Raw genomic sequence first — 13,932 nt, 5'->3', positions numbered from 1 at the left:
ATGCAGAGGCCCTTTAAAAATTGCAAAGCCCTGCAGCTGTGGAAGGGATTGTTTGATTTCATTCGTTTAACCATCAATTTCTCTTCTGTCCCAGGCTCCATGCTGAGCCCTGGGGACACAGGGACAAATAAAAGAAACTCAGCTTCTTCCTCAAGGACCTCATGCACTGCTGGGAGACCCAGCCCTGACCTGGGTGGTACCAGCCGTGCCATCCTTGCTGTAACTCAGGTCTCCACACTGTGCCTGGGCTACCAGGGAGGACTGAGAAGGAGGCAGGGTTAGGATGCTCCCAGTGGCTTGAGGAGGCTACCGAAGGGCCCAGGGCACGCAAGGGTGACGTGATGAGGCAGGAAGGTGGGGGGTGGCCAGGACAGCTGCAGCGGGCCTGGCTGATGGTGTCAGTGGGGGACTTACTCCTGGGGACCACGATCTCCAAACATCGATCATTTGCAGCCCTCCTTTGCAAGTGTTACTATGTCTGTACACCGTGCATGCTCTCATTTACTTTTCCAATCTTTTTCTAATTTGTATTAATTTTCTTTAAGTCAAGTAGCTTTAAGTTTGCCTAAATAAATGCATTTTGAAAGGGACTTTCATTTTACTACCATAAATGAAAGTGAAACGTATCACATACCATAAATAGGAGGTAGCTATAAATGAAAAAAAAAAAAAAAAGGGAATGAAATCCATCTTCAGCCCTGTCCAGTAGAACTTTCTGTGATGCTGGAGAAGTTCTCTATTTGCACTGTGTGGTATGGTAGCTTCCAGTCACGTGTGCCTATGGAGTACCTAAAATGTGGCTAGGGTGACCGAGGAACAGAAATTTTTATTTCATATAGTCTGAATGAATTCACATTTGGAGTTGAATAGCCACATGTGCAGATCCGTAAATGCCACGTGTTAGAACCCGAGGCTAGTTCTTTCTGTCGGACGTGGGGATGAGGAGGTACTTCAGGTGTTAGAGATAGGATCCCGCAAACAGAGAGCTTCTCCCTCGTTCAGCAAAAGGACTAGAAAGTATCAATAACTGAAAGCCTTGCTTGGTGTCCGAGTCTGTGTTCTGAAGACTGTCCAACTCCCTAACTGCTGTCAGGTAATAAGAAGCTATCGATGCACCGTAAGCAGGGGAGCAGTACTGGTCACCTTGCAGGGGGCCCCCTGGGGCTGTGGGTGTATGTTGTGGGTGGAATGGATTCCAGCAGACGAGTCTGGAAGCCAGGAGACCGAGTAGATCCAGGGAGACATGGAGATGGGTAGGGTGGAGCGTGGCCATGGGCAAGAAGCCGGGAGGTAGAGCGATAGTTAAAATATAGACTTCGTAGATATGGGGCTGTATCGTAACTGACTTTTGGACTAAGGTGGCCAGAGGACATTGGAACAGGTTAGTTGTTATTAAGAAAAGAGGACTGATCCATCCCAGGACTGCAGGCAGACCTGCCCAGTCATTACTGTCAGCTTCACCGCCTAACACAGATTGTGCCCTGTCCACACATTGGAGGGTACACCGTTCACCAGTATATTTAGTGAGCACCTACTGTGTGCCAGGCCCTGTGCCCAGTGCTTGAATTAAAGAGACAAAGATCCATGCCCTCCTGGAACGGACATCTAATTTAATGTTGATAAACCGTTAGTATAATAAACAAAGTATCCAGTACGTGAGCAGGCGATAAGTGCTGTGGGGAATGAGTGGGACCAGTGAGCACAGTCGTGTGAGTTTTTCTCCAGCCACGTTTTGCTGCATGGCTGCAGGGGCAGAGTAGGTGGAAAGGGAGCCAGGGTAGTGGGTTTGCAACGTGAAGATGCAGACGTGGTGCTGATGGCGTATGCAAGGGAGTGAAGATAATGGTTGGCTCCAGAAGCTAAGCCAGGTGAGGCGGTGACAGCTGGTGACCAGAGGGGAGCATCCGTGGCTTGGGGGTCCCCGTGGGATGCCAGAGGGGCTTCTCTGGCTGCAGATCTTGCCACATAACTCTGTTAAACCTGTGTGTAGGCTTTAATTTTTTGAAAATGAATTGTTAGTTGATCAAAATATACAAATGTTTTGGCCCTTAGAGATAGGAGAGTGTGAGCATTACAGAATGCTGGAGACACCAGGGCCGGGCTCACAGCAGCCCTGGCCTGTAGAACCTAAAAGTACCAATTAGGCAGACAGAAGCAGCTGAGTGGAATCTCCAGGGTATGTGGTGGCTGTGGAAATGTCCCTTGATGAGATCAGTTCATCAGGGAATGATGTTGCACGAGGCGCTCCCCATGGCCTGCTGCGACTTGGCGACCAGAGTGACAAGACACAGGGACCCAGAGCAGAGACACCTGGCACCGTCCCATGGCGTTCAGCCTCCCCTGGCAAGAAAGGTGTCGGGACTGTGGGTCGTAGGTGTGATGATGGGTCTGATAGCAGCCAAGTAATTAGAAAAGGCGTTTCATTTCCAACGTGGGAGGAGGCCAGAAAGGCAGCTGTGACTCCACACTGAGCTGGGGAATTGCTCTGAATTTTGAAATACCTTTTAAGCAAGTACCTCCTGGGGGATTCTGGACCTAGGGGTTCACATTCCTTTAACTCTTGCTCTTCAATGTCTTGATTTGCCCTGGTGCTGCTGTTCAGTCCTCAAGGCCACTGGGAGTTTTCTGCTATGTAACCATCTCCTTGTGTCCAAATAGTAACACTTGCTACTTAGGCAGAATTGATTTTTAGCAAAGGTTTTTAAGAGAAGGGAAAACCTTTTTAATAAAGGAGAAAAAGTGTGCATTGTTTTCACCAGTAAGAATAGTGATGAAGCTGACTCAGAGGACCTTCCCTCTTCTAATTCTAGACTTGGCTGCTCTGAACAGAGGGAGAGGAGCCTGGTACTTCCTGAGCCTCTGCCGTGTGCCAGGCACATACACGGTGCAGCGCCTTTGTCTGTCACCGAGGCTTCCAGCCTCCTTCCTCTCTCTCACCCACAAAATGGAAAGAGGTGCCAAGCACTTTCCATTCTCCCCTGATGGCTCTGGAATCATGCCCTCCTCTCCGCTCGAACCAAGGCCCAGCTCCGGTCGTACCATTCCTGCCTGGACTGTTGCCTGAATCCCACCTTGCCCAGCCAGCTGGCCCTCTACAGAGCTTTGAGAGTGGCCCATCAGAGCCTCTGGTCTGACCACATCAGTCCCCTGTGTAGAGCTCTCGGTGGTCCCCAGCAGCATCTGGAGAATGTCCAGATCCCTCAACAGTGCCCAGCAGCTCTTGGTGACCAGCCTTTGCCCACCTCCCCAGAGTCCTGTGCGTCAGGCTTGCCCACACCTTCACGTCACTGGGTTTCCTCTCGTGTTACAGGGGTGAGGGCAGTGCTCTGCCTTCTGCTGATGCTTCTCTGGAGGAGCCTTTCTCCCTCCTGTAGCCCGGCTGGCTCCCGTTTGCCCACATGCATCACTCACAGCCCCCTTTGCCTGGTCACCTCTGCTCTGTCCACTCTGCACCCCTCCCAGGCCGGTCCGAGTGCCTCTGGGCCCACACTCCCTGGTCACAGTGGGCTTTCATCATCTGTTAGTATGAATGCCTCCCCCATTTTCTGCTGAAACCCTTGGGATTAAGAGCCCAGGCTGAGCCCTCTCTGTGTCCCCACCCATAATGCAGGGCCTGGCACATCGTAGGTGCTTATGAATGGTTGTAAATGGTGACTTTGGAGGGAGGAAGTTCACAGTTTCCATCTGGTCTTAGGATATAGATGCCTCCTTGCAAACCTGGGCTCCAGGGTCGGGGGCTCCGAGACCCCAGACACTAAAGAGAAGCGCTCTGGGCTCCGGCAGAATTGGGCTCAGACTCATTGCTTTACCTCCTTTGTCATCGATTTCCGTGACTGCAAAATGGGCCAAATTCCTTATCATGTGGATATTGTAAGGAGTAAAGGAATCATTCCCATAAAGGGGCCTGGCAGTTGGCCGGTATTATTTTCTCCCTTAGACGGTGGCCCCTCAAATACTTAAGGCTGTTTCTCATAAGTCCCTACATCTTCTCTGGTCACTGAAGCCCTTTTTCCCCAGTGCTGTCTCCACATCTGTTGAAACAACCTCTCAGTCCTTTAATGCCAACATTTTGAGGCTCTTAGGCGGCACTGGTGATTTTTCTTGAGTTTGAAGCATCTTAAAGGTAACAGATTGCACAGGAGGCCTCAGCTGGCGGACCTCTGCTTTATTTTTAGCACCCAGAAACTTCTAAAGATGGTTCAGTTGATTTTTCTCCCCACTGAGCGATTTCTCATGGTGGAAGCTGGCATCACACCAAGGCTTAGCCTGGAACAAATTCCTAATTCCCATTTATGGAGCAGGTGCTGAAGCTAGGCTGGGTGTTGAAGCGGTTCCAAATCTCGGTCAGCACTCGGCCACCTGTGGACTGGGCTTATTTTCTGCACAGGGAGCTAAGGAGGGGACCGACCAAGGCCCCTCCATGTACCAGACTCTGTGCTGGCCAAAACCCTAGAGCCTGGGGTTCAACCCTGCCTTCAACCCTCACACAGCGACCCTGCCAGTCACACAGGCCTTGTGAGCCTCGCTTTTCTCCTCCATTCACAGGGGTGTTCCTCCTGTGCTGGGGGCTGTGAGAGCAGCACGGCCGGTGAGCATAGGGGCTGATAGGCTATAAACACAGGACCTATACCAGCCCATGACCACCGTCAAGCACCTCACAGGCTGCCTCTTTTCATTCTCCCACAGATAAGGCAAGTGGGGCGAGTCTGCTTAGAAATGCCCGGAGTCTGAATCTCCAAAGTCAGCTTTTCACCCAGAAAGCATGTTGTTAAACTGTTATCAGCACCACTGCTTTGGGGGCTCGGCAAGGCCAGGCAGTTGGTCGGGTTCCGCGGCGGCCGATGGCTCCTGTGCGCTGTCCGTGGTGCTGACCCCATCCGAAACCAGAGCTGCATCCCACCATCACCCTCACCACTTCCCACACCACCTTCACCTCTTACTGAGCGCTTCCTCTGTGCCGGACAGCACTCTGTGACCGTGCACATATTCACCTATGTAATCCGCCCGACATCACTGTGGAGTAGACAAGATGAACAACCCCGTTTTACCGGGGAGTAAACTAAGCCACAGAAAGGTTAAGTAATCTACCAAGAGTCACCCAGCTGGCAAGTGGGTGGGATTCAGACTTGGGGCATCTGGACGCAGAACCCATGCACGTCACTGTCACGCCACACTGCCCCTCAGTCATGATAGTCACAGCCTCCAGGACAGCCACTGTTATTGCACATTGATCGCAGGCACTGAGCTGAACGCACCGCACTTACTACACTTAATCCTCACGGCAGCTCGTGTAGGTGGTGCTGTCATTCTCTCCATTCTGAGAAGTGGGTGCACCTGCCCATGGCCCTCCTAGCCCTCAGTCACTCAGATTGTCCGTCCAGTCCTGTCAATGCAATAACGTTTCTGGCTCTTGTTTTACATCCTAAGGGAAGCAGGTGCTTTTTGCACTGTTGCAGGACGGAGTGGGGATTGATGCGTAACATAAGTGGCTGGGCTTTGGCGGCTGTCTGATGTTTCTAACATTTCCTCTGTGGTGCTTCCTGTCTCTTCCTGAAAGGCCTCTGAGGCACTTCTGTAACACACTCCTGATTCAACCCCCCTCGACCCCAGACCACAGCCCTGTCAGCTGCCCTGTGTCCCTCCGTCTTGGGGCTCCAGCAGCCTGACCCTCTGCCTAGATAACTCTTGCTCACCCTCTGGCCTCGGCTTGATGCCTTTGCCTCAGAGGACCCTACCCTGACTCTCCAGACCAGTCAGGGCCTTGTTATAGATCTCATCACACGCACCCTGTATGTCTCTCCTGGAGCATCCAGCATGGGGCTAATATCTGGTCTCACTGCTGGGCTAGGAGCCCTGAGAGGTTGGGACAGGGTCTGGTTTGCCCCTTCTCGGTGCCATGAGAAGGTAGCCACCTAGGTGTGTGTCCAAGCTCTGTCCCACCTTGGGTTTCCCCTCCCAACTCTGGGTTGGAGACAAACCCGGGCATGTAATCCAGCACAAACCCTCACTGTCTTTCCAGAGCGTCCTTCCAGGCAACAAACGTTATACCTTTTGCACCCTGCTTAGTTTCATATTTGTTTCAGAGGAAGAGAAATACTGATTCTGATTTAACTCACTTTAATTGCTGCTAAAAGTACCAGCCATGTGCTAGGACCTTTATCTCCTTGATGAAGGAGATGTCATCTCCTTAAATCTTCATTACAGCCCTGCAAAGCAGATGGTATCCACTCATTCTACAGATGAGAAAAGCAGGGCACAGAGAGGCTGAGAGGTTTTCCAGAGGTCACACAGCTGTTATTCGGTGGGGCTAGACTGTCAAGCCCTGGTTTTTGTGACTCAGAAGTCATTTCTTGCCTGTCTAAGCATTTGGGAATCACATAAGCTGGCTTTTGGAAGAGGTGTGCAGTCTGGCTCATCACACAGAGAAAACACTCCAGGGTTTCGGTGGCCTTGCGCAGTGAGCGGTTACTCAGAACAGCCCTTCTCCCACGGCCCAGCATGGTCCCAGCGACCTGGTGCTTCTGTTTGAGTGAGATTGCACCATCATAGTTAATAAGGTTCTGGGCAGGGAAGGGAAGGAGGCTGTTGTGGGGTGAATTTTGTCCCCCCAGAATCTGTATGTTGAAACTCTAACCCCCAGCGCCTCAGGATATGACTGTATTTGTAGATCTTTAAAGAGGTGATTAAGGTAAAATGAGATCATTAGGGTGGGTCCTAATCCAGTATGACTGGTGTCCTTATAAGAAGAGGAGATCAGGACACAGACATATACAGAAGGATGACCACATGAGGACACACAGAGAAGATGGCCACCTGCAAGCCAGTGAGAGAAGCCTCGGAAGGGGCCAACCCTGCTGACACTTTGATCTTGCACTTTCAGCCTCCACAGCTGTGAGAGAATCATTTCCTATTGTTTAAGCCACCCAACTGTGGCATTTCGCTATGGCGGCCTGAGCAAACTAAGACAGAGGCACAGGTAGCCAGGAACCTCCCGTAGGATCTGACTCGCTGAGGCCAGATTGTTCACAGTTCATGTTTGTAGCCAGGTCATCTTTTGGAGAAAATTTGCTGAAAAAAAGCAGCTTTGCTGGCCACACCCCAGCGAGACTGCCTCCCTGTGCAGGAGGCCTACAGGCCCCTCCACACTAGCGTCCTTGGGGGGCCTGTGTAGGGCACCTCGGGCGGTGTGGCCTTTGGCAGAACCGCCTCCATCCTTACTCCGCAGCTGCCTGGTCGCCATGGTAACAGTCCCTCCCCCCCCCCCTCCTGAGCGTGTGCTCCTACCAGGACATCTGGCTAAACCACACTTTGCTCAGTTCAACCAGTGGAGCTCAAGGCCACGTCCTTCTCCTCATGGAGCCCTTGCCCACTCTCAACACCCAGCTTGCCCAGGATACAGCCAGTCCAGTGAGCCCTAGCAGCAGGGCCTTTGCGGGTGCTGACCCCGGGGGAGAACTCCACATTGTGTGGAGGTGCAGTCACTCCAGGATAGAGTGGGCAGTGGCAGGAACACCGGCTGGAAGTTCAGAAGCCAGGATTCCATCCTGGTTCTGCCTCCACCTCTGGCCCTGGGCCGGTCACCTCCCCACCCTCATCTCCCTCTCCTCCTTCGTGGGATTGGAGGGTGGGCGGTCCCTTCCGCAGGGACATCCAGGTGCCCGACCTGAAAGGGGCTGCCCTCACCAGCCCTCCAAGGGTTTGAGTGTGTTTCGGAGCTCAGTTACTTGCTGTGTCTTTACAAGCGTTTGTCGTGGCATAGCCGCTAAACCCCGTCACAGTAGGTGATACCTGTGTAATTCTCTGGCAGTTATGGAGTGCTTTACAGACCTATTTCTCGCTGGAGCCCCTCGGTGGAACGAACCAATGATGTTTATTCATTTCACGTGCCTGACTCATTTTATGGTCAGCGGAGATTTGCCCGGGAGATGGGTGATGGCCCTCGTACCGGTGCTCCTGGGATAGGTAAGGGAGACCAAGGCTCTGAGAAGTGCACCTCAGACCTCAGAGGAGTGAGGGCCACAGCAGCATAGCCACCTTCTCGCCACAGTTTCAGGACCCTCCCAGTGGGATCCCACAGAGCGGCGTGGCTTGGAACTGATCGGCCATGGTGCCTGGGGCTGGTGTCACCCCACTGGCTTCAGGACACCAGGCGATGCTCTTGGCAGCAAGAGATGAAGGAGTTTCTATAAAAATCTCTGCAAACCTGATGACTCTGCAAAGGCTCACCTGGATTACATTCCTGTGCCCTTGGCAGTAAGAACCACAGACTTCCTTCTGGAATGGAACAGGACAAACCCGTTTCTGCGCTTTACTGACCCCCAGGCGTCTTGCACACTAGCAATAAAGGGGGGCTTCTGTTACAACAGCAAGATTGCAATCCCTCTTCTAAACCTGGGCTACTTCTCCACCAGCGGGGAGAGGTGGGCGCATGAATCCACCAGTTTATAAAGCTTGATGGGAACACGGCCACACCCATTCATTTCCGTATTGTCTGTGGCTGTTTTTGCATCACAGAAGCGGAGTTCAGCAGCCTGGACGAGATGAGATCTTGTGGCCTGCTAAACCTAAAATATTTCCTCTGGCCGTTTACAGAAAATGCCTGCCAGCCCCTGGTCTAGAGGGTTACGTGTGTGCTCATTCACACTTGGCCACTGAAGGAAAAGGGGACTGGAGCCAGACAGCTGCCCGAACCAGAGCTATCTTCCCAGGCCCCCGGGTGCCCCAGGGAGGCGGCAGCCCCTCCTGCCCACTTGTCCACGCTCCCATGGCTGTGTTTTTCCTCTCGTGTTCCTGGAGCCTCAGCTCACACTGGTCCAGAGAAGCTGAGTGACTGGCCCAAGGGAGGCGCCGCATGGATCTAAGGCAGATTTAAGCCACTTGCCTGCAGTGTTATGCCACATGCCTTCTTAGGAGTTCACTTCCAAAGCACCTACTCCTTGCCAGGCCCTGTCCTCAGCACATCACGTGCACCATCTTAATTAATCCTACCGCTACCGTAGGAGATAAGGCGTACCATTGCCATTTTGAACTTGGGGTAACTGAGGCACAGAGAGGTTTAGAAACTTGCACACACAGCTAGCAAGCAGACAGAGCCCGGATTCAGCCCCAGGCTGTCAGGGGCCGGAGTTCTCGTCCCCACTCTGCTTTGCCTCCCAAGTCACAGCGCACTGCATACTGCATATTGCAGGTTCCGGAACTCAACTTAGTTCCAGTCCCAGGCTGGTCCCCCTCTGCCTGGCCCCGAGCAAGTGGCTTCTCTTTGTGGAGCCCCCATTTCCTCATCCACAGAAAGGGGGGGCACCTCACTCACACATGGAGAGGATTGAACAGACACAGATGTGAAGCCATCTGATCAGCCTGCAGGGCATCTCAGGTGGGCACAGTCTGGTATAAACTGGAGCTTGGGGTATAAACGATCTTGCCTGCACCCAGATGAGTGAAACAGATGATAGGTCAGCCAGTATTTGCAGCCTGAACAGAAGGCCTTCTCTTGTGGGTGGGGAGTAGGGGAACCCAACCCCCATTTTAGGGAGTTCACTCTAGCTGAGACTGGGGGGCTAACCAGAGGCGGGGAGCCCCACTGAGGCTTAGGCAGCCTGGGCTGAGGGCCAGAGCAGAGGGATCTCCAGGTGGACGAGCACAGGCCACGGAGGCAGGTTGGATGTGATGGAGGGAGAGGGAGGGATCCAGAAGCTGCCCTGATTCCTGGCTCTGCGTTTCGGGGCTGGGGCTGCTAAAACAGGGAACTGCAGGGAAAGAAGAGGTCTGGAATGGAGGTAGAGGAAGCTGTCCGTGATAACTAGCATTGCACCCGTGTCTTTTCCCCAGCTTCCAGGAAGCAGACTGGGTGTCTGAGTTCCCAATGGATGCCATAACTTTCCACAAACTGGGCAGCTTAAAACACCAGAAATCTATCGTCTCACAGTTCCAGAGGCCTGAAGTTTGCAGTTAAGGTGTTATCAGGGCTGTGTTCCTCTGAAGCCTCCTGGGGAGGATCCTTCCTTGCCTCTCCTAGCTCCTGCAGCCCAAGGCATCACCCCAGCCTCTGCGTCAGATGCCACATGGCCTTCTCCTCTGGGTGTCTCTGTTTCTCCTTCGGTGTCTCTTATAAAAACACTTGTAATCAGATTTAGGGCCCACCCAGGTAATCTAGGAAGACCCCATCTTGAGATCTCAACTTGATCATATCTACAAAGACCCTTTTTCCAAATACAGTCACATTCACAGTCTCTGGGGGTTAGGATGTGGACATGTATTGGGGTTGGGGGGGCAGGGGGGAGGCACCATTCAACACACTGCACTGGAGAAGAATACATCGCGCCCAGCCAAGGGGTGTGGACCGGAGCTAGTCTACCTTCTCCCTTCATCCTCTGCCCGTGACCTGCTCCCCTCTCCGCCTACCTGTGTCTGACAAACTTTCCTAAGAGGGAAAATCATTCTTAGCTGCCAAAGTGTGATTGAAAGTTAAGCAAAAGCCATCAGACACTTGGAGTACAACTAGATGGGAAAATAGAACATGAATAATTCATCCAGCTTTGCCGGGGGCGGGGGGCTTGTGAAGGAGTCTAACTGTGCTCCTTCCCAAGAGAGGTCAGTCCTGCCATGAAAAAAGCACTGGCTACACGTGGGATTCATGCAGCTGCTTCTGAAGTGGGCATGGGGGAAGCCACCTGTGGGTTAATCCTCGAAACGAAAGCGTGCTCCAGGGTCATACTCAACCCCTGATTTTGCAGATAGGGGAAACCGAGACTTACAGATGGAAGTGACCTCTGCATGTGGAACTGGACATTCCAGAGAGAGGTAAAACCAGACCCTGGCCCAAGGCCCCCAACTTCCAACCCAGCACTGGTCCTGCCAAAGTCCAGGCCACTGTGTATGGTCAAGTGTCTCAAAGTCCACAGGCATGTGGCCACTCAGGTGGGAGTCCCGGAGGAGTGTTTGTGGTGTCTGTTTGGGACGTAATTACCGTGCTCTGGAGGCTTCTCCGCACCTACTTCGCTGGTCAGGAGTCCGTCTCCAGGCCCCTGCTCTGTGATGTGGCCATGGGGATTCAGTAGGGACAGCCCCTCTAGATAATTTGGCTCTCACACACCCGATGGCCAGTGAGGAGCTGGGCACCCACAGGGAGATCCTCGTCCTGTGACGAGCAGAGCCAGAGGTCTTGGAGAAGCCGTCCCGGGACTGGGTGATGGTGGACCCGGTTGGATGGCCACGCCCTGAAGGATGCTGTGCTGTCCTGGAGGTGCTGGGTCAGGCTGTGGGCCCTGGGATTCAGAGGCACACATTGGCCATGACTGTGCTTTTGTTTTCCTCCCCCAGCATCAGGTGGAAAGGAAGCTCTGTGCTTCACATCATCTTTCCCCAGCACCCACTGTATCCAGTCCTTTGTTTGAAACAGCAAGAGAGATTCCCCGAGGGATGCGTAGGCTGTAAGAGCCGTGGTCCACGGCTGTTGATGGGACCCAGGCATTGGAGACTCTGTCTCCTCAGCCCATGCACAGGGTCCCCGGTCCACGTGGGTTCCCCCCTTGGCCGACTCGGTGTAGCCCTGGTTCAGGCATGTTAGCTGTAGAGCCTGCAGACATGACTGAACCCCGCAGATTAGCCATCATGGCCTCGTTCAGAGTTCTAGCAAGTGTTTGCAGAAGGCAGGCCAAAGCTGAACATGGTTGTTGTGAGGCGGTCAGGGGCGGTTGGAGTGCCGGGGGTCACGGGAAACAGGCAGCAGGAAGCATGTGCACTGTAATCAGGCAACACCCATTTGCTTGGCTTTGGCCCCTATGTGAGCCTGGAACCAGCGTCTGGGGGCCTGAGAGAGGAGCCTTCACGCCACCACACTGCCCTCTCTCTGGCCACTGGCGTCCACAGCCTCCCAGGTTAGAAAGATGGTTCATAAACCCCAGTTTCGGTCTCCACGAGCCAGAGTTCAGACATCATCCTCTGATCCCTTCTCTGTTGGGCTGGATTCCAGAACATCTTGAGGCCGGGAAGGAAAGAGTTTGGACACTGACGCAGTCAAGAGGGTTAGGTGACCCTGAAGTAACAATCAGAAAGTCTCAGAGGTGACAAGAGCCTGCTGATGGGCCCTGAGGCTCACGGCACAGCACGTGCTGGCTCTCAGACCTTCAGCCTGGAAGTGACACGCAGCACTTGTCACTTCTGCCCTCCATTCATGGGCAAAAGCAACAAGTCACAACGGCCCGAGCCCCCTCAGGCCGCGTGACGGGTCTCCCTGGGATGCTGAGGGAACCACCTACAAGGCGAGGCATCTTCACTCCCTGCGGAGGGTATAACCCTGGGAAACACGGTAAAAACCCACGTCCCCTGACAAGCGACACAACCGGGACTCAAACCTGACCTGCGTGCCCTAAGGCCCGGCACTTCTGTTTCTCCCAGGCCCTCTTTGGCTTTTGTGTCCCAAGTCCTGTGGGAGAACCTCAGTCCCCGTTTGCAGAACATCTGACAGGTGCTGTAGTCATGCGCATTTCTTAAAGGATGGCACTTTTTCTCCAGACACCATTTGAAGTTCAGTAGGAAATTGAAGCCGTTCTCAGCAGGCAGAGCCCATGGGACGTCACCAGCGGGGGCTCAGGCTGAGAAGGATGGGGCTACAGGTTGATGTGGATGGAATTCACATTCCAGAAGTCTTGGCTCTTTTTCTCTCTCAACCTTTAGTCTCACTTTTTCATGATTTAATCTCTGCTTCTTATCATACCAGAAAACCACAGTTTCCTGGGAAACCAATTCAGGCACTGACGACATAGCTCCTTTTTTCCCTCTCTTTCTATTTTGATGTGATTCTAAGTTTCTGGTTAATGGTGTGCTCCTAGCAAGCAAGATTTGAGCATCTGCACAGAGAGCCTCCTCTGATTGCACAGATTCAACCATCTTTTCTGATGTTTTATAAATTCTACTGTTTATACAAGTCAGAAAATGCCTCTTTCTTACTGAGAGAGGAAGCAGCCTGGGGCAGGTGGAGGAGGGGGTGCTGACAGCAGATGAATGTCAGAGTTTCAATCAGTATTTTCCAGATAATAAAAAATAGGGCTTCCCTGGTGGCGCAGTGGTTGAGAGTCCGCCTGCCGACGCAGGGGACACAGGTTCGTGCCCCAGTCCAGGAGGATCCCACATGCCGCGGAGCGGCTGGACCCGTGAACCATGGCCGCTGAGCCTGCGCATCTGGAGCCTGTGCTCCGCAACGGGAGAGGCCACAACAGTGAGAGGCCCGCGTACCGCAAAAAAAAATAATAATAATAAGAGCAACTGACATTCGTTGAGCTCTGCGATGTGTTAGGCAGTTGCCAAGGGCTTTGCCTCTTCTCATCTTCACAGCAAACCTATGAGGATAGAACTGTTAGCCCATTTTACAGATGAGGAAACTGAGGCATGGGGAGCTGGTTGGATGGTGGGGGGACTCACCCAGGATCACACAGCCAGGAGGTGGCAGAGCTGGCATTCTCTGAATCCAGAGCTCACGTGAAAAGAAGAGGGAGGAGGGGGCATTTCCATAAGAGGGAACAGGCTGTGCAGAGCCCCCATGGGGCTGGGGAGACCAGAGACCGAAGGTGTCGCTGTTCGAGAGAAAAGTGCCTTTAGGGCAGAGCGACTAGTAGGATCTGAAGCCAGAAAGGTAGAGAGAGGCCAGGGCATGCCAGGCCTTGGATGCTACAGCAAGGGGTTATGATTTGCTGTTGTAGGCAACAGCGAATGGACAGGAATCCAGCCTCACCACTTCCTGCTGAGTCACCCTGGACAAGTTGTTTACCCTCTCTGGGCTCCAGCATTTCAGTCAGAGATACTTCCTTTCCAAGCAACAAAATTCTTGACGCTAAACAGAAAATGGACTTATTGGGTCCTATATTTAACCGTCCAGCGGTTACCGTTTTCGGGTGAATTCTCACCCAGGATTCTAACGGTACTGACAGATCTTCC

General features: G+C 53.0%; 1 protein-coding gene across 3 annotated transcripts in view; it reads left to right on the top strand.

Annotated features, from left to right (window-relative positions):
• PPP2R2C (protein phosphatase 2 regulatory subunit Bgamma) overlaps positions 1-13,932 on the top strand; it is a 138,546-nt gene that overhangs the window by 98,287 nt on the left and 26,327 nt on the right. The window lies entirely within an intron of this gene.

Source organism: Orcinus orca, chromosome 4 (assembly GCF_937001465.1).
Source record: "Orcinus orca chromosome 4, mOrcOrc1.1, whole genome shotgun sequence".
NCBI classification, from domain to species: Eukaryota; Metazoa; Chordata; class Mammalia; order Artiodactyla; family Delphinidae; genus Orcinus; species Orcinus orca.
The sequence above is the reverse complement of the archived record's forward strand: the minus strand, read 5'-3'. Positions and strand labels throughout refer to the sequence as shown.